Below are 19,114 nucleotides of genomic sequence, written 5' to 3'. Positions count from 1 at the left end.
ATCTTGGGCGGCTGCCCGAGGGGAATCGGCTTTACAACTTTGCCGAGCAGCTACTTGGTCAGGAGCAAATACGTTTGTAAAATTCTACAAAATTGATACCCTGGCTGAGGAGGACCTGGAGTTCTCTCATTTGGTGCTGCAGAGTCATCCGCACACTCCCGCCCGTTTGGGAGCTTTGGTATAATCCCCATGGTCCTTACGGAGTCCCCAGCATCCACTTAGGACGTTAGAGAAAATAAGAATTTACTTACCGATAATTCTATTTCTCGTAGTCCGTAGTGGATGCTGGGCGCCCATCCCAAGTGCGGATTGTCTGCAATACTGGTACATAGTTATTTTTACCAAAAAAATCGGGTTATTGCTGTAGTGAGCCATCTTTTCTAGAGGCTCCTCTGTTATCATGCTGTTAACTGGGTTCAGATCACAAGTTGTACGGTGTGATTGGTGTGGCTGTTATGAGTCTTACCCGGGATTCAAGATCCTTCCTTATTGTGTACGCTCGTCCGGGCACAGTATCCTAACTGAGGCTTGGAGGAGGGTCATAGGGGGAGGAGTCAGTGCACACCAGATAATCCTAAAGCTTTCTTTAGATGTGCCCAGTCTCCTGCGGAGCCGCTATTCCCCATGGTCCTTACGGAGTCCCCAGCATCCACTACGGACTACGAGAAATAGAATTATCGGTAAGTAAATTCTTATTTTTTTGTTTAGTTTTCGCCAATGTGTAAGTGTCAATTCTATTGCGGGGGGGGGGGGGGGGGGGGGTGGGGTGCGTATTTTGCTTGAGAGCCAAGGCGAGTGGGAGATAGATGGGAGTCCCGACAGATCGCTCTCTAAATCAACCCATCTTTTAGTGTGTTTTGGGGCATGCCAGGCAACCATTTGACTTAATCTGGCTGCGTCGTAGTAGCGTTGAAGGATGGGAAGACCCAGGCCGCCGTTTTGAGAATGTTTAGCTAAGATATCTCGCCGGATTCTAGGCTTTTTGTGGTTCCAGATAAATTTACAGAGGGAGGACTGAAGTTTGCTGAGGGTCTGTGAAGGCACAGAAATTGGGAGTGTCTGAAACAGGTAGAGAAGTTTGGGAAGGGTGTTCATTTTTATTGCGTTAATTCGTCCCACCCAGGAGAGTAAGTAAGATTCCCATTGTTGGATATCAGTAAGAATTGATGAGATGAGAGGGGGTAGTTAGCCTTGTAAAGAGAACTGTAAGATTTGGTGATGGAGATTCCGAGATATTTGAGGGAGCGTCTGCGCCAGGAAAAATTAAAATTCTTTTGTAGTTGTAGCTTAGTCAGTTTGGGAATGTGTAAAGAGAGGGCTTCGGATTTGGTCTGGTTAATTTTATAACCCGAGAGATTGCCATATGTGGTTAGTTCTTTAAAGAGGTTCGGGAGGGAGATAGTTGGGTTTGTCAGGGTCAGAAGGATGTCGTCGGCGAAGAGGGAAATGGTGTATTGAGTGTGGTTGACTTGGACTCCCGTGATGTCGGGATTGGTCCGGATGTGGTTTGCAAGGGGTTCAATGATGAGTGCGAATATGAGGGGAGACAGTGGGCATCCCTGTCGTGTTCCATTTGAAATTTTGAGGGGGTCCGATAGTAGGCCGTTGGAGAGAACCGACGCCGAGGGGTTCTGGTATAGGGCTTGTATGGCTTGAAGGAATTTACCCTGAAGGCCAAAACGTTGTAGGGTCTGTTGCATGAAGGGCCAGGAAACTCTGTCAAAGGCCTTCTCTGCGTCTAAAGCAAGGGTCAGGGACGGGATCTTGTGTAGGTTAATGTGGTCGATGATGTCCACGACACGCCTAGTGTTGTCAAGTGCCTGTCTGGATTGAACGAAGCCCACTTGGTCGGGGTGTATGAGCGAGGGGAGAATGGGATTAAGTCTATTAGCTAGTACTTTGGCGAAGATTTTCAGGTCTGAGTTTAAAAGTGATATGGGTCTGTAATTTGAAATGAACTGAGGATCTTTATTAGGTTTTGGGATCACAGTAATGTCGGCCTTGGTAGTGTGAGGGTGGAAAGAAGACCCGTCTAAGATGAGGTTGAATAGTGACGTGAGGTGAGGAGTTAGTACAGGTTGGAAAGTTTTGTAGTATGACATTGGGTAGCCATCTGGGCCTGGGGCTTTGGATGGTTTCTGACTACCGATGGCTAGGGCTAATTCTTCGGGGGTGATGGGTTTGTTAAGGGCCATGGTGGTGTTGGTGTCGATACGAGGTAGATCTGCGGAGGCTAAGTAGTCAGCAACCGTGGGGTGAGTCGGGTCTATAGAGGAGGAGGTGTCTGGTAAGTTGTAGAGCTGTTCGTAATACGTCCGAAAGAGAGAGTTAATAGTCTTTGGGTTGTAATGTAGGGAGTCATGTTCGTCTTTGATGGCCAGGATAGCAGTGTGTGCCTTTCGAGCTCTTAATCTGCCGGCTAGTAGTGAATCGGCTTTATTACTTTTTTCGTAGAACTTTTGTTTCAGCCAGCGGAGTGAGTGCTCGTTTTTTTCGGCTAGTATAGCATTCAAAGCAGCCCTGGTTGAAGTGAGTTTTGAGTAAAGAGGTTGCGAGGGACGTTGTTTATGGAGTGTTTCTAAATTGTGGACTTCAACTGTGAGGGATGATATTTTTTGTTTGCGGTCTTTGTTTCTATGTGACGCATAATTAATGATGTGTCCCCCGATTACGGCTTTGTGAGCTTCCCAGATTAGTGGGGTGCAATTGGAGTCAGTCATGTTTAAGGAAAAGTAATCTTCTAGAGCTAGCTTGATTTTTTCCTGAAATTGAGGAATTTTCAAGAGCGTTTCGTTTAATCTCCAGTTGGGGCGAGTTGTCGGGGTGTCAAGGAGGTCGAAGGAGGCAGTGATTATGGAGTGATCTGACCATGGGTTAGTGAGGATAGATGAGTCTAGGACGTGTTGAGAGAGCAATGTGCCGCAGTAAAAGAGATCAATACGGGAGTATGATTGGTGTGGGGTCGAGAAGAAGGTATAGTCTTTGGCAGTTGGGTTGAGAGCTCGCCATACGTCGAAGAGGCCAGATTCGTGGATGTGTTTGTTTAAAGAGCGTGAAGGTGAGTCACGATGGGGGCGGGATTGGCCAGAGGATATGTCTAGGTCGGTGTCTGGGACAGTGTTGAAGTCCCCTCCCAGAATTAAGTAACCTTTTCTGAATTTATTTAGGTCTGAGAAAAATGTATTGAAAAAGGAGGATTGCCCGGAGTTGGGGGCGTAGACTGTGGCGATCGTGCATTCTAGGTGTCCGATCGTACCTGTCAGAATGATATATCGGCCATCTGAGTCCGTGTGGGTTGAATGGAGTGTGAATGGGATTTTGGAGTGGATCAGAATGGCCACCCCGTTGTGTTTCGATTGGCTTGAAGAATAATAGGCTGTTGGGAAGCGTTTAGTGCTTAGGGAGGGGTGTGACTGGGAGTTGAAGTGAGTTTCTTGAATGAGCACAATTCCCGCTTTTAGGGTTTGAAGAGAACGGAACAGGGACGAGCGCTTCTGGGGGGTATTGAGACCCTTGGTGTTCAAGGATGCCAGGAGTAGGGGCATCTGTGGTTGTGGGGGGGATATGCAAAGGAGAGGTGGAGGAGAAAGAAAGAGGTGTAGAAGGTGGGGAGGAAGAGAAAGTAAAACAAAAGTGAGAGGAGAGAGAGAAAAGAAGAAGAAAAAAAAAAAGGGGAGGGGGGGAGTTAGGGTGAGCCTGTGTAGAAGTTCCTTACGACCAGCGAAAAGGAACGGGCACAGAGAGTAGGATCAAAGGATCCAAAGTGGAGGAGCGTCGGGTAACGAACGTACTCCCTCCACGGAGGGGAAGAGGTAGGGGGGCGGGTCTAGAAGTTTGAAAACAACAGTGTGGGTTTGTGTTGTAAGTAGGGGGGTTGAAGGAACACGTCCCTCCAGTGGTGGTCTGTGTGGAAGAGGTATTAGTAGCTTAGAGGTGAATAAGTCTTTATGTGGATGATATGTGGTTAAAGGGTGTTGTGTAAGGTCAAACAAGAAGTGTGGAGATCGCACTGCAACATTAGTGACAACAAAACTAAAAAGTAGTTAAATCTTCGAACTGAGCATCTTGGTTCCTATCTGAGAATATATGGTATGTGTAAGTTATCAGTATGCTGCGTGAAGCATATATGTGGGTGGGCCCAAGGGGGTAGCCTTAACCGCTGGTCTTTAGGTAGCGGGGCTAGTGAGGTGGGCTGGGGATAAGTATGAGCAGACAATGTTCAATAGGTATATGGAACTATCAAGATGTAAAACTAAAACAGGTAAAATAGTCAACAGGAGTATTATAACAGTATGTTGAATGGAGTGTCCATATAGTAATAGGTGCTGAGGCGATCAGGGTGGGTGTAGGTTAGAACTTTGGTCAGCGAGTGGGTCAGAGTCCTCCAGGTGGGATAGGAAATAATTTCCTTCTCTCGGGTCTTTGATGACGATTGTTTTTCCATTATATTCGATCAGGAGCTTGAAGGGGAATCCCCAGCGGTAACGGATACCTCGTGTGCGGAGAGCTGATGTTAGATCTCTGAGTTCCCTCCTTTTAAGTATGGTGGAGGGGGCCAGGTCCTGAAAGAATTGTAATTTGACGTCCTCGAACAGTATGTGTGGTTTACCCCGGGTCGGGAAAAGGACCATCTCTTTATCTTTGAAGTTGAGGAAGCGCATGATGACGTCTCTCGGGGGCTCGCCATCGCGGGGCCTAGGTCGGAGGGCTCTGTGAGCTCTTTCTAAAGGTATCTCCCGAGAAGCTGCGTTTGGTAGAAGGGCGGAGAACAGCCTTTGGAGGTATGTTTCGAGGGCTGCCGGGATAATGGACTCTGGGATGTTGCGGATTCTGAGATTATTTCTCCTCTCGCGATTTTCCAAATCCTCGTTCTTGGATCGGAGCTCCGTTATATCTTGGATGAGATGGTCTATATCTCTGACCGTTTCTATATGGTCTTTCTGTAGAACGTCTTGTCTGGCTTCTAGTTTGGAGGTTCTGGAGGATAAGGATGAGATATCTGACCTAATAGAAGTAACTGCTCTGTCAAGTTTGGTTTCTAGTGATTCCTTAAAGTCCGTTATGAGCGACTTCAGAGCCATGATATCTTCCTTGGTCGATGGGGCGGGTGAGGGTAGCGGGTCGTCGCCACCTGGGAAAGATAGGCTGGGAGAGGAAGGGCCAGAGGGTAGGGAGGATTTGTCGCCCTTGTCGGTTTTGGTGAAGTGTTGAGAGATGTCCGTACCCGCACGTCTTCTTGTGTTCGGGTTAGGTTTGGACATGTTTGCACCTTGGTAGGTGGGTTTGGGGTATAAGGGACCACACAGTGAGTTGAGATATATGGGGTAGGATGAGACTTTCCGGTTACCAGGGAGGGAACCACTGGAGGGTTGAGTTATGATGTAATCAGTGGAACATGAGGGTTGGTGGGCGTCTTAGAGAGTTGAGGGATACCTGAACGGCGTCGTTTGTGGGTATGTCAGTCACCACGTATTTGAAGTGGAGTAGTATCTTTCGTGTGGCACTCGTACGTCACACTCACAGCGATGGGTGGTCTTCGGTAGATCAGATATAGCGATCCTCTGTCGTATTGTGCAGGCACGTATTGTAGATGAGTAGGTACGACAATGAGGGGGGTAGGTACGGTGCTAGAGAGTGTGGTGGTGCCTTTCGTGTGGGGGAACTCGGACTGAAAGAGTGGTGTACTTTTGTCCAGGAGTCACCCCGAGGAGGATCAGGTGCAGGAGTATATCGGCTGTTGAAAGTGTGCGGTGTCGTGAACAGGAGTCAGCGTGTCACCGTTGGTCTTGTTAGGAGCCCCTGTGCTGGCGGTGAGACGAGGAGCTTCGTGGCGGCCGCGGGCGGCGCTCGGCTTCACCGGTGGCGAGTGCGGGAGAGGGTCAGTCCGGGGGCCTCCAGGTCACCGGTGGGTCTAGGTGGGTCAACGGGCTTCTGTGGTGCCCCCAGCTGGTTGCCTTGAGGTCTGGTCCCTGGATTGTATAGGGGAGGTAGGCTGCAGCCCACAGAGGGGCCTAATTATTCTCTTGGCTCCGCAGTCTCTCCGTCCAGGGAGGTATAAACTGGTGGCCAGGTTTTGATGTGGCGCCAATCCCAAGATGGCCGCCGGCAGTGTCCCGTCCCGTGGGACTCCTTCGCGATCGCGGCCGTCGGTGTATGGGGTCAGCGCAGGGGGGGCACTGGGGGTATGGTGTTAGGCTTGGGGGACCTCAAGGGAGCGTCTAGGCGGCTGCGGTAGCTCCGGTGTGCTCGGCGGCGCCAACCACAAGATGGCCGCAGTCAGTGAAGCAGGGAGCAGCAGAGACGCGTCCGTCCTCAGCCGCCGGGATCCGAGCTCCGCACCGCAGGCCACCGGTGGCGCTGCAAAGGGGTCCCGGAGGTCAGACAGCAGGCTCCACAGTGAAGAAGGCGGACGAGTGGGGGACGGGGGAGCTCCGTTCGTTGCAGGCGACGCCCAACACAGCATGCCCCACGGAGCTTCTCGGCGGACCGGAAGTCAAAATCTAGTCCGCGGCTTCGTCCTCTGGCACAGGCCGCAACCTGCAGGGACCGAGGAAGCGGTCCCCCGGCTCCGCGGACAGGTGCACAGGTACCCAAGGTCGATGGGGGTATTAATTGGGCACTGGGGTGGCGCTATTCCTATGGATAGGCACTATTTTAGTGTGTGGGAGCAGGAGCTCAAGTTCCCTGCATCCAGCTGCCACTTCAGTCCAGAAGCAATCTTTTTTAGTCGTTTTCCCAGCTTTTATTTATGATTTTCTTACATTTATTTCCAAAGGTTTAGGGTTCTATTTAAAAAAGAAATGCAAAATACTTATTTTCATTTTTGCCGTTAAGGTCTGTACTGTGGTGTGCCGTGTATAAGCAACTGTACTGTGGTATAAGCGGCTCTACTGGGTTGTAACGTGTATAAGTAGCTTACACTGAGCATCCCAACAACAGGCGTGCAGTTTACAGTGCAGCATGACCAGTGAACACCCCCTCATGGAGCGTGAGCCGCAGGCAATACTGCCAGATCCCCCTGCTGCCGCAGCCTCCGGAGTTTACAGTGAGCTGCGGGCTGTAATACCCGACCCCCCCTTCCCATCTCCTTGCCGCCACTGCAGTTTAAAGCCGTCCTCCCGATCTTGAGCTTGTGACCCGCAGGCTGTAACGCTGGATCCCCCCCGTAGCCGCAGGAGTTTACTGTGAGGCTGAGCCGCAATGCTTGGACCCACTCCCGTCTCACTGCCAGCGCAGCATCTTAAAGTCCAACCCACCCCAAAGCTTACAGTGACCTGCGGGCTGTAATGCCCCCCCAGCCCCCACTCCTCCCTGCCACTGCCATAACTTAAAATCTACCCCCACCAAAGCTGACAGAGAGCCGTGGCTGTAACACCCGATTCTCCCCCTCCCCTCAAAGTTGTGTGTAAAAGAAGGACTCTGCCTGCCGTAATGTGTAAAAGGGGGCTCTGTCTGCCGTAATGTGTAAAGGAGGGCTCTACCTGGCGAAATGTGTGATAGGGGATCTACCTAGAGTAATGTGTGTAAGTGGCACTACTGTGCAGCGTAATTTGAATAATAGAGACTATTGTGCAGCCTAATATGAATCTGTATTATTTTGTGGCCATGCCCCTTCCCCATGAAGCCACACCCCTATATGTTTGGCGCATGCCTATGGCGGCCCTCGAGTACTCATTGGAAAGTGTTAAGTGGCCCCTCAGCTGAAATAATTGCCCACCCCTGCCTTAAATCAAGGGGTCCCCCCCCTCCAGCCACCCAAGGGCCAGGGGTGAAGCCCGAGGCTGTCCCCCTCCCCCCCCCCCCCCCCCCCCCCCATATCCATGGGCTGCGGATGGGAGCCTGATAGCCTTGTGTAAAATAAAAGAATATTGTTTTTTTGCAGAAGAACTACAAGTCCCAGCAATCCTCCCCCGCAAGCTGGTACTTGGAGAACCACAAGTACCAGCATGCAGGGGAAAAACGGGCCCGCTGGTACCTGTAGTTCTTCTGCAAAAAAAATACCCAAATAAAAACAGGACACGCACACCGTGAAAGTAAAACTTTATTACATACATGCCGACACACACATACTTACCTATGTTCACACGCCGACCTCTGTCCACTTCTCCAAGTAGAATCCGGGGTACCTGAAAATAAAATTATACTCACCTAAATCCAGTGTGTCCTGTTCATTTTTTGTAATCCACGTACTTGGCAAAATAACAAACCGCATACCCGATCCACGCACCGAAAGGGGTCCCATGTTTACACATGGGACCCCTTTCCCCGAATGCCGAGACCCCCCCGTGACTCCTGTCACAGAGGGTCCCTTCAGCCAATCAGGGAGCGCCACTTCGTGGCACTCTCCTGATTGCCTATGCGCGTCTGAGCTGACAGACAGCGCATCGCACAGCTGCTCCATTATCTTCGATGGTGGGAACTTTGCGGTCAGCGGTGAGGTTACCCGCGGTCAGTCTTTTACTTACAAGTCTTCTACTTGTCTCTTTTTACATTCCAAAAACTATCATGTAGCTGTAACAGGATATGATGTCATAACTTATGACCCTTAAATACATTTGCTATATAAATGAGAACTGCTCAGTATACCTTCACCCCTTGATGAAGTCAGAGTGACGAAACGCTTTGGGTGTGCCCCATATGACTCTTCACATTAAGATCAGCAGCATTCTCTTGTCTCAGATTTTTTATTTATATATTTTTTATTTTTTATGGTTCTAACTAATTTTTACCTATTATCTGTGCGTACTTTTACCCTTTATGCTTAGTCTATTTTTTTTTAACTTCATGTAAAATAAATATACTATATTTTTTATCCCACCTTTACGTATCCTGCCTATCTTCATAAACTCTATATATTTGAACAGACACCGCCGGTCGCTGGTACCCCTATTCCCCCATCCCATTTAAGTTATTAAGAGCATCTTACCCATGCTGAAAACTTAGGGGGTAGCTGACACCGGGAGGTCTTCAGTATGCCGACTGACGGGATCCCGGCGCACAGTATACCGGCGCCGGGATCCCGACAGCCGGCAAACCGACACTTATTCTCCCTGGTGGGGGTCCACGACCCCCCTGGAGGGAGAATAAAATAGCATGGCGCGCATAGCGCGCCACTGTGCCCGTAGCGCGGCGAGCGCAGCGAGCCCGCAAGGGGCTCATTTGCGCTCGCCACACTGTCGATAAGCCGGCGGTCGGGCTCCCGGCGCCGGTATGCTGGTCGCCGGGAGCCCGACCGCCGGCATATCGTAGTGAACCCGCTGACACCCTATATCTATAAGGAAGTGTCTGTACAGCAAAAAATTGTTTCCTTTTTTGCCTATCGACTTATTTCTATCCACACTCACCTGTGGCGCCATACTCTTATTATATATAGAGAGAGAGAGCGCGCGCGCGTGGTAGATGAGTTGGTAAACATTTTATGTGTTTTCCCTGTCAGATACTGGGATCTACCCATTATAGTCAGTGTAATGTCGGTGGGTGTTTAGTACACGTGTGTTGGCATGTGTGAGTGCTCTACCACAAACGGCTATGGGAATCCCTCTGTTGGCACCGCCGACTCCTGATGGTACTTGATTCATGAGATTAAGTGTCAGCATGTCAGTAGTGTAAACTTTTCCAAAGAAGACTATATGGGAGACACAGACGTATGTGGGTGACCCTGTCGGCACCAGCTAATATATGACTGGGTATAAATTCTCATGATAATGTGATGCAATTTGAGAAAAAAATATATTTGTATATGTATGGTACGGTTGCATTGATCTGTAGCTCGAGCACAGACGTGGTAAGTGGGGGCGTAATATTAAAATTATTATATATATTTCCCTCAGACCCTTCGGGGTCGCAAAAGATGTATTTTGCCCAGTTACTACTCCCTGTTGTCAACACGACTACTATGTCTTATGTCGACCATAATGTTTCCTGATAAGATCCACAACATCGGCATTCAGTACATGTTCATACACATTAAGAACGCATTAATATCACTAGGGACCCTGCTGTTCCTGACAAATATATATATATATATATATATATATATATATATATGTGTGTGTGTGTGTGTATATAAATATATATAATGTGTATTTAAATGTGTATATTTATACAATTTTTTTTATAATGAGTGCTGAAGTAAACTTTTCCTCCTCATGTGCTGGTCGCTCTGTTCGATAGCTCTAGGTCGGCCATGACAAGATGGTTTCAAATAATCATGAGGATTCTGAGTGTTTATTCTTTTCCCGCCATGGATAGAATAAAGTGAGAGTCAACCCCTGTTCTGCACGGGGCCCTGTCACAAATGATCGTTTATAGGAAGCTAAGTGATATTTTAATTATATGCTTTGATTATACTTGCATTACATGCGCAGGGGGGGAGTGCTTGTATTCAGGAATGGTCGGTTACTTGGTCATCCGATATAATTACCTTGAGGAGAGATGTGTTACTCCTTGAGTTGGGTCATGTCTAGAACATGGCAACATACTACCGTGCGACTACAAGGGATGGGACTCTTGGGTGCGCGGACCACTTCCATGGCGGTCTCGGCTAGGAGGGCGTTGTGGATTCACCAAAGAGATGAAAATGCTGAATCCGAAAAGAAGTGGAGTCTCTTCCCCATGAAGGGTTGCCTGGTTGGTGATGGCCTTGTTGGTATACTCTCGGCAGGTGACACGGGTAAGTTTATCTTTCTTGCCCTATGTTCCCTCCCAACGGTTGGTGACGCATTGTTGTAGGATGCAGTCAGTTCGACCGAATGGATAAGGATTCCCCTTTCTTTGCAGGTAAAGGAAGGTAAAAAAAAAAAAAATGTAAGAGATCAGCTGCCTTTTCAGGCTCACAGGTGCAGAAATTATCCATTATTTCTGTCACGTCCATCGTTGGACGTTGGATCTATCTTGCGGGGGCCCACACAGGTGGGACCTTGTTTAAAACTCTTCAGTCAGTCCTGGAAAGGACATGGACCAGTGAGTTAAAGATAGAGTCCCTAGGGGGACATACGGTTGTTCCAGACATTCCCCCCACTGATTTTTTCGAATCAACCTTACCGATCCTCCTCATGACAGGGAGGTAGTATGTGACGCTATACAAGAGTTGTGTCTGGATCAGATCATTGTCCTGTTGTTCCGGTCATAAAAGAAGAAGCTGTTGTTCAGACTTTTTCGTGCTCAGAGGCCGGACGACTCGGTCAGATAAATCCCAATTTTTCCTACTTAAACTTCATGAGGACATCCCTCATGGCAGGGTTCTCCACTCTGAAAGTGGAGTAAGGAGGTCTAATTACGGTTTCTTCCGCTTTAGGCTTACCTGAGGTTTGCGATTCAGGATTGTTGTTACCATTTCACCAGGGTGATGACGGTATGATGGGTTTCCTTCGTTAGTAAGGAGTCGCATTTATTCTGTACTGGATCGCTCTCCGAATTAGGGAGAGATCAAGGCGCCAAATAGTGGGAAACGTTGTTTTCTCCTTGACAGTTCTTCAACAACAGGACTTGCCAGAAATCCTGTTGGTCCCAACGACGCGGTGATCGGCTTGGGCAATATTATTAGAGGCAGTATTGAGAAGTGTTTATTTGCTTCAAAAAAAAAGGGGAAGCTCTGAGAATTCAGAGTCTGGCAGACCTGCAACGGTGTCAATCCGTCAATAGTCAGTTGCTGAAAAAAGATGGTTGGGGCCTACGAGGCCATTCAGTGGGCAGGTTCCAGGCCTCAGTGTTTAGCGGGACCTATTGGACAAGTGGTCCGGTTTCCACCTGGGATAATCATGGTTTCAAGACCAGTATGTTGCTCCTGTGGTAGCGGCGCAATTCTCACTGGGGACAAGTGTCATGTTAGGATACTTGTCGCTCCGTTAACGGTCTAGAGTTAAGGGCCGTTTATAACGGTTTTCTATAGACAAGAACCGGAGAAGAAATGGCAAGAGCCAGAAAGATTTTCCGCTGGGCAACAAAAACATTTACGCACTCTATCAGCAATGTTCGTTCCAAGAGTGGACAACTGGGAAGCAAACTTCCTCTGCGGACATGTTCTCCGTTTAGGAGGGTTGAGTCTTCATCAAGCGGTTTTTCACAGACGTGATAAGTCTTTGGAGAATTCCGAAAATAAACAAGATGGCATCTCGCCTCAACAAGAAATTTCAGAAATTTTGTTACGGGTCGGGGGTCCCCTCAAGCATTAGCGGTGGACACCCTAGTGACACCGTGGGTGTTTTCGGTCAATCTATGTGTTCCCTCCACTTCCACTCCTTCCAAAAATGTTTAAAGATTATAAGAGGAACAAGAGTTCAGATGATCCTCCTTGTTCCAGACTGGTCAAGGAGGGCTGGTATCCGGATCTTCAGCAAATTACTCATAGGAGATCACTGTCCTCTTCCTCTGCGAGAGGATCTGTTCTGGCAGGGGCCGTGTGTGTTCCAAGTCTTACCGCGGTTTCCATTGTCGGCTTGGAGATTGAACGTTGGATTCCAGCCCAGAAGGGTATTTCCAGTGAGGTCTTCCCTATTCTTTTTCAGTCAGAAAAGAAGTAACGTCAAGACATTACCACCATATTTGAGAAAAAAATTTTTTTATTTTTTTTTGTCTTGGTGTGTATCCAAGAAGGTTCCTACGGAAGAATTGCAGTTGGATCGTTTTCTCCCTTCTTTTCTGGCAAGATTGTGTGGAGGCGATCTTTGGTTGGGCTTGATTAAGGTTCAGATTTCAACCTTATCGGTTGTCTTCCAAGACACAATTGGCCTCCTTTCCAGAGTTTAATATTTTCGTAAAAGGAGTCTAACACTTCCATCCTCCCTTTGTGCCCCTGTGACACTATGGGATCTTTACGTGGTGTTGCAGTTCCTGCAATTTCTTTGGTTGAACTTTTCAGTATGGTTAAGTTGAAATTCCTCACTGGAAAAGTGGTCATGCGGTTGACCTTGGCATCTGCAAGGCGGGTGTCTGAGTTGGCGGTTTGGTCTCAAAAGAGCCCTGTTTAATTTTCCATGAAGATAGAGTGGAGTTGAGAACTCGGCAACAGTTCGGCCAAAAGTGGTTTCATTGTTTTCACTTGAACCAACCTGTTGTGGTGCCGGTGGCTATTGACGCCTGGGTGACATCGGAGTATCTCGAGGTGGTCGGAATTTTGAAGATTTGTGTTGCCAGATTGGCTCAGATCAGGAAAACGGGGGATCTGTTATCCTATATGCTCCCAACAAGATTGGGGTTCCTGCTTTCAAGCAGACTATTGCACGCTGGATTTGAATTACAATTAAGCTTGCTTGTTTTACGGCCGGTTTGCAGTTACCAAAATCGGTGAAGGCCCATTCTACCAAGAAGGTGGGCTCATCCTGGGCGGCTACCCGAGGGGTCTCGGTTTATAGCCTTGCGGAGTAGCTGCTTCGTCGGGTTCAAACAATTTTGCAAATATTCTACAAGTTTGATACCCTGGCTGTTGAGGCCCTCTTGTTTGGGCAATCGGTGCTGCAGAGTCATCCGCACTCTCCTGCCCGTTCTAGAGCTTTGGTATAGACCCCATGGTCGTTTTGGAGTCCCCAGCATCCTCTAGCACGTATGAGAAAATAGGATTTTAATACCTACCGGTAAATCATTTTCTCTTAGTCCGTAGAGGATGCTGGGCACCCGTCCCAGTGCGTGCTGTATCTGCAGTTATGGTTACGTATGTTGGACTTCCTTTCAGTCAGTCTGTTGCTGACGTTATTCATGCCGTGGCATGCGGTTTGCTATTATTGGTCGTGTTTACACACAGGTTGTGTTACAATTTCGGTCAGCATATTGCTGTATATTTTTTCATGCCGTCGGCTGGTGTTCTATTGAATGCCACGTTCTGCGGCATGTTTGAGGTGTGAGCTGGTATGACACTCACCGTGTTTAAACAATAAATTCTTTCCTCGAAATGTCCGTCTCCCTGGGCACAGTTCTATAACTGAGGTCTGGAGGAGGGGCATAGAGGGAGGAGCCAGTTCACACCCATTCAAAGTCTTATAGTGTGCCAATGTCTCCTGCGGATCCCGTCTATACCCCATGGTCCTTTTGGAGTCCCCAGCATCCTCTACGGACTAAGAGAAAAGGATTTACCGGTAGGTATTAAAATCCTATTATTTGTTTGGTGCTTTCCTAGCTAGGTATACAAACTTCTCATGTGCTGCAGTGTCATTGACAAGAGTCATCCAAGACTGCAATATTGGGGCTTCACTGGCAAACCACAATCTAGCAATACACACCTTAGCCAACCCACACATATTGATAATATAACGTCTGCTAGAGGCATCCAGATTCTCCCCTTCACTGCCGACAGGACACATACTGCAGGTGAAAAGACAGATAATGGAAGGTCCGTTAACACTAGGGTATCAATAACGCCCGTCCAGAATGCTGCTACCAGAGGGCATAACCAGATTAAGTGCCAGAAATCGGCATCCATGGAGCCACATTTAGGGCATTTCGTGGAGTAGGTACCCCCAAAATGAAACAATCTCATTGGTGTAATATATTCTCGGTGGATTATAAACAACTGAATTTGTTGGTATCTGATGCTAGTAGTTGAGGAGCGGGGGGGACCTAAGGCACATTCCCAAATCTCGTCCGTAAGGGGACCTAAATCTGATTCCCATTTAGTTCTAAGAGTCGACAGCGGGTCCGCGTGATGGGACTGGAGAATAGTCATATAAATACCAGATACCAAATGCCTGTTTCCACGGTTTTGCAACAGAAACTTAACTGGGGAGACAATAAGCAGCGGAGGGGAGTCAGGAAACAGAGCATTAATTGCATGTCTTAGTTGCAAAAAATTATAAAAATAGGAGGAGGGCTTACAATAGACTTGCTGAAGTTGTGTGAAAGATTTAAGTACATCCCTAGTATATAGCTGCCCCAGAGAAGTTATACCCCACCTCCCCCACACCTCCCTGGTTTGTAAAGAGGACAATTCTGGAAACCCAAAGGTATTATCCAAAGGAGTATCCGAGTCCACACATCGACCCCGTAAAACAGAGTGCACCAATTTCCAAGTACGAATAGCTTGTCTTATCCCAATATATTTTAAGCCCAGAGTAACTCCCAAAAGTATCATATCCAGGATCCTGGGCATAGATGTGGCATAGTCATCTACGAATAATAGTAAATCGTCAGCATATAATGCTATTTTATTGTCTCTTCCTCCCACCCTGACTCCCAAGATGTCATGGCTGGCTCGTATCAAGCAGGCCAAGGGCTCAATGGCAAACAGAGTGGGGGATAGTGGGCATCCCTGCCTTGTTCGCTGAGACAACGGGAAGGATCGTGAAACATAGCCATTCACCGAAACTCTAGCCATGGGCAAAGAATACAACAACGTAACATATTTTATAAAATTAGGGCCAATGCCAAATCTGCTCATAGTTTCCAAGAGAAAAGCCCACTCCACTGAATCAAAGGCCTTAGCGGCATCTAATGAGACTACAACAGAGGAGTCAGTCTCTTCCTGGGGAACCTGAAAGTGGGTGAACAGACGTCTTAGGTTAATAGAAGTGGATTTGCTAGGCATAAAGCCTGTTTGATCAGGGTGAATGATCTGTGTTATAACCCAGTTGATTCTATTCGCTAGAATCTTGGCCAATAATTTGATATCGGTGGGTAAAAGGGAGATTGGACGATAGGACTCAAGTCCTTGTCCGGTTTAGGGATGACAATAATTAACGCCTCCGCCATCGACGGAGGGAGCGTATTTTGTTAAAAAATTGAATTTAATAACTGGAGTAACTGGGGTTCAAAGAAAGCCAGGTGTTTCTTATACAATTCCGAGGGGATTCCGTCCATACCCGAAGCTTTACCACCAGGAGATGCTGTAATCACAGCTGCAATCTCGTCCGATGTTAAAGGAGCTTCAAGAAGATCACAGGCATCATTAGACAAACAAGGCAGTTGTATAGCACGTATATAATCAGTCAATTCTAACAAAGGAAAAAAACAGTTTAGAACTATAGAGTTGCTGATAATAATCATCTAATTCTGCTACAATTTGAGGCGTTCGATCTATACTGGCACCATCAGACCCAAGAAGTGACACAACCGTACAGGGGGAGCGATCACCCCGGGCAAGATTAGCTAAATAAGAATCGGCCTATCCCCCATGGCATAAATGACATGTGAAGAAAACACAAGCCTATGCTGGTTTTTTTTCCATCAAATAGTCTTTCCATTCTTTTTGAGCAGATAGCCAAATCGTTTTGGAACTGTCCAGTCTATCCTGCAGGTAGGCCAGTTCAGAAGCGACAACCCGGGCTTCTAAATCAGTTTCCTTCTTCTTAAAAAAAGAAGGCATTAAACGTGTCCCATAACAAGGAGATAGTGACTGTCCTCTTATTAATTTCAAAAAATTCCAGCCAGGCAGCCTCCAGTTCGGAACCCGCCCCCATATGCGTCAACCAAAAGGGATTACATTTCCAAACCGCTTGACCCAGTTGACAATATAAATCTATATGTAGCGAGAGAGGAGAGTGATCCGAAATGCCCCTTGTCTCATATTTAATACCGTGGACCCTGGGAATCAACTCTTGAGAGAGGAGGGCCATGTCTATTCGAGAAAAGGAGTAGTGTGAATGTGAGAAGGACGAATACTGTCTCAGCGAAGGGTGGCTCAACCTCCAGGGATCGCGCAGGCCCAGCTCAGAGACAATATCCGCAAACCTTGTATTCCCCGATTGAGATAGAGAGGATACCGCAGACAGCCTATCCAGCGCAGGATCAAGGACATTGTTAAAATCCCCCAGGCATATAGTGTGCACGCCCGGTGATAATGCCATAGAGCTTGCTACCTTTTTAAGTATATCATGCGAGTAGGGAGGTGGCACATAAACAGCTAGGAGAAGCAAGGGGATATAATTAATTTTACAATTTAAAAATACGTATCTGCCCAAGGGATCCGTTTGAACACTGGCGAGGGAGAAAGGGACAGTCTTCTTGATAAGAACCGATACCCCACGCGACGCTTAGGTATGCGTGGAATGGAATGCCCAACCCACCCAAGGCTTTTTAAGGGACAATATCTTACTACCCATTAAGTGGGTTTCCATAAAACAGATTATGTCAGATGCATATGGCTTGATCTGTCTGAGCACAAGGGACCATTTGATTTTGTCATTAATCCCACGCACATTCCAAGCCAGAACATTAACCGTAGCCATGACAAATGGTGAGAGTAATAAATCTAGCCGTCCGCAGATAGCCGTGGCCAGACCACACCCAAAAAAACATGACCACTCCTGCTCGCAATACAACAATAGCAAAGTCCGACACACAATTCAACCAGTAATACCAAAATAACAAACAATGCGTAAGAAACCCCCCCCCCCCCCCCTGGACACCCCCCCCACTACCCTAATAGAGGCTATAACAACTGTGGTATAAATGAAAACTTACACACTATACTAACCCCAGTAGCTATGAAAAAGGGGGAGCCAAGAATTTAATGACACTAAGGTGGGAGAAACTCCCAGCTAAAATCTAAACCCCCCTAGAGCTACCGTGGACTACAATGTGAGTAAAAGGAAAACATGGTGCATATAACAGTGTATAACAGAAAGAAACGCAGTATAAATGTGAGCAAACAGCGAGAACACAAGGCCCGTCACACTAGTCACATATATTCAAGCATAGAGAAACAGAGCCAAGCACCCCTGCAACATCATTACAGCAGCGGGCACCATATAGTGACAAATAATACTTGCAAAGGAAGGTACATATTTCCAGTGTTCAGCCATCAGCGAGAGCTCTCCGAGCCGGAAAGTGTCTATCCAACCAGACCGTAGCCTCCATTAGCGATCACCCACAATTTAGAAGTAAAAAGCATGGCGTAGGCTAAATTCAACTCACGAAGCCTCCGTTAGATCGGCAAAAATTGGGCCCTATCCTTCTGTACCCCAATTGTGAAGTCCGGTAAGACCAATATTTGGGTCCCATTCCACTTGAGGGGGCCGTTGGTGCGTGCTAATTTCAGTATAGCATCCCGATCACGGTAATGAAGAAACTTAGCAATGAATGTACGGGGAGGCGCTTCAGGAGGTAATAGACGCATGGGGACCCTATGGGCCTTCTCCACTGCAAAGTGTGACGTAAATTTCTCCACAACGAACGTGTCCAATAACCATTTCTCAAGGAATTATTCGGGGTGAGCCCCCTCTTCCTTTTCAGGCAGACCAATAAAGCAAACATTGTTCCTGCGTAAGCGTCCTTCCATATCCAATAGTTTTTTGTGCACCTCAGTCATCTGGGATTCTAGGGTGGTAGTGCGCCTCCCAAGCGGTGACACTGTATCCTCGCGGAGGTGTGTGTCTCGACTTCTCAAACCCGTTCCCGCACCCGCTGAAGATCTTGATGTATAATAGACAAGTCCATCTGCACTTGACCAATCTTGTCTGCAAGCCTGGCCTCACTATCAGTCACTGCCTCCAAAACTTTTTGTAAAGCAGCATCTGACGCCTCAGCCAAGGAGGAGCTAGTAGAGGGAGATAGCGGTGAGGAGGCAGGCCGCGTATCACCCCCAGGTTGTTGTTGAGCAGGGGGGCTCCTGGAAAACTTTATCCAGTTTATCTGCAGCAGCAGCCGCAGAATTATGATGATATTTAACCATTGTAATCGGCAGTAAGCAGGAGCAACGGATAGAAGGGATAGTAATACTGTCCAGAAATCCCACAATACATGAAGCTCCAGAAAAGCACAGGTGAGTTGAGATACTCAGAGCAGATATGCCTTCCAGGAAAGCTATCTGATAGAAATGGCAGCAGCGATGCAATATATTCCAGAGGCAGCGTGATGCTCACCACCCCAGCAGTGTGAGAGATGCTGTGGATTTACCAGTAACAGGGAGGGAGGCAGTAGACAGCACAGGAAGTCCAAAGAGGAGTTCCGAGACAATCCCAATAGAACTGTACATCCACAGTTACACTTGCAGATATTCCAACAGCAGCATAGGTGATAAAATGTCTGAGAAAGGCAAGGGACAGGGGAGACTCAGCTGCACTGTCCCACAGAAAATACAGAGCAAGGAGGCAGGAAACGTCCAAACCCCACCGGCTGCCAGTCACTCCCAGGGAGCCAGGTATAGTAGAAACCAGCTGAGCCCACTATATTGAGCACCACGGCAGCA

At 47.7% G+C, this 19,114-nt stretch overlaps 1 protein-coding gene across 5 annotated transcripts in view; it reads left to right on the top strand.

The window, feature by feature from the left end:
• The window catches only part of THADA (THADA armadillo repeat containing), a 1,252,206-nt gene that overhangs the window by 15,318 nt on the left and 1,217,774 nt on the right, over positions 1-19,114 (top strand). The gene's annotated exons all lie outside the window — the stretch shown is intronic.

This window comes from Pseudophryne corroboree, chromosome 4, assembly GCF_028390025.1.
Source record: "Pseudophryne corroboree isolate aPseCor3 chromosome 4, aPseCor3.hap2, whole genome shotgun sequence".
NCBI lineage: Eukaryota > Metazoa > Chordata > Amphibia > Anura > Myobatrachidae > Pseudophryne > Pseudophryne corroboree.
This window is presented reverse-complemented; position numbering and strand designations above follow the sequence as displayed.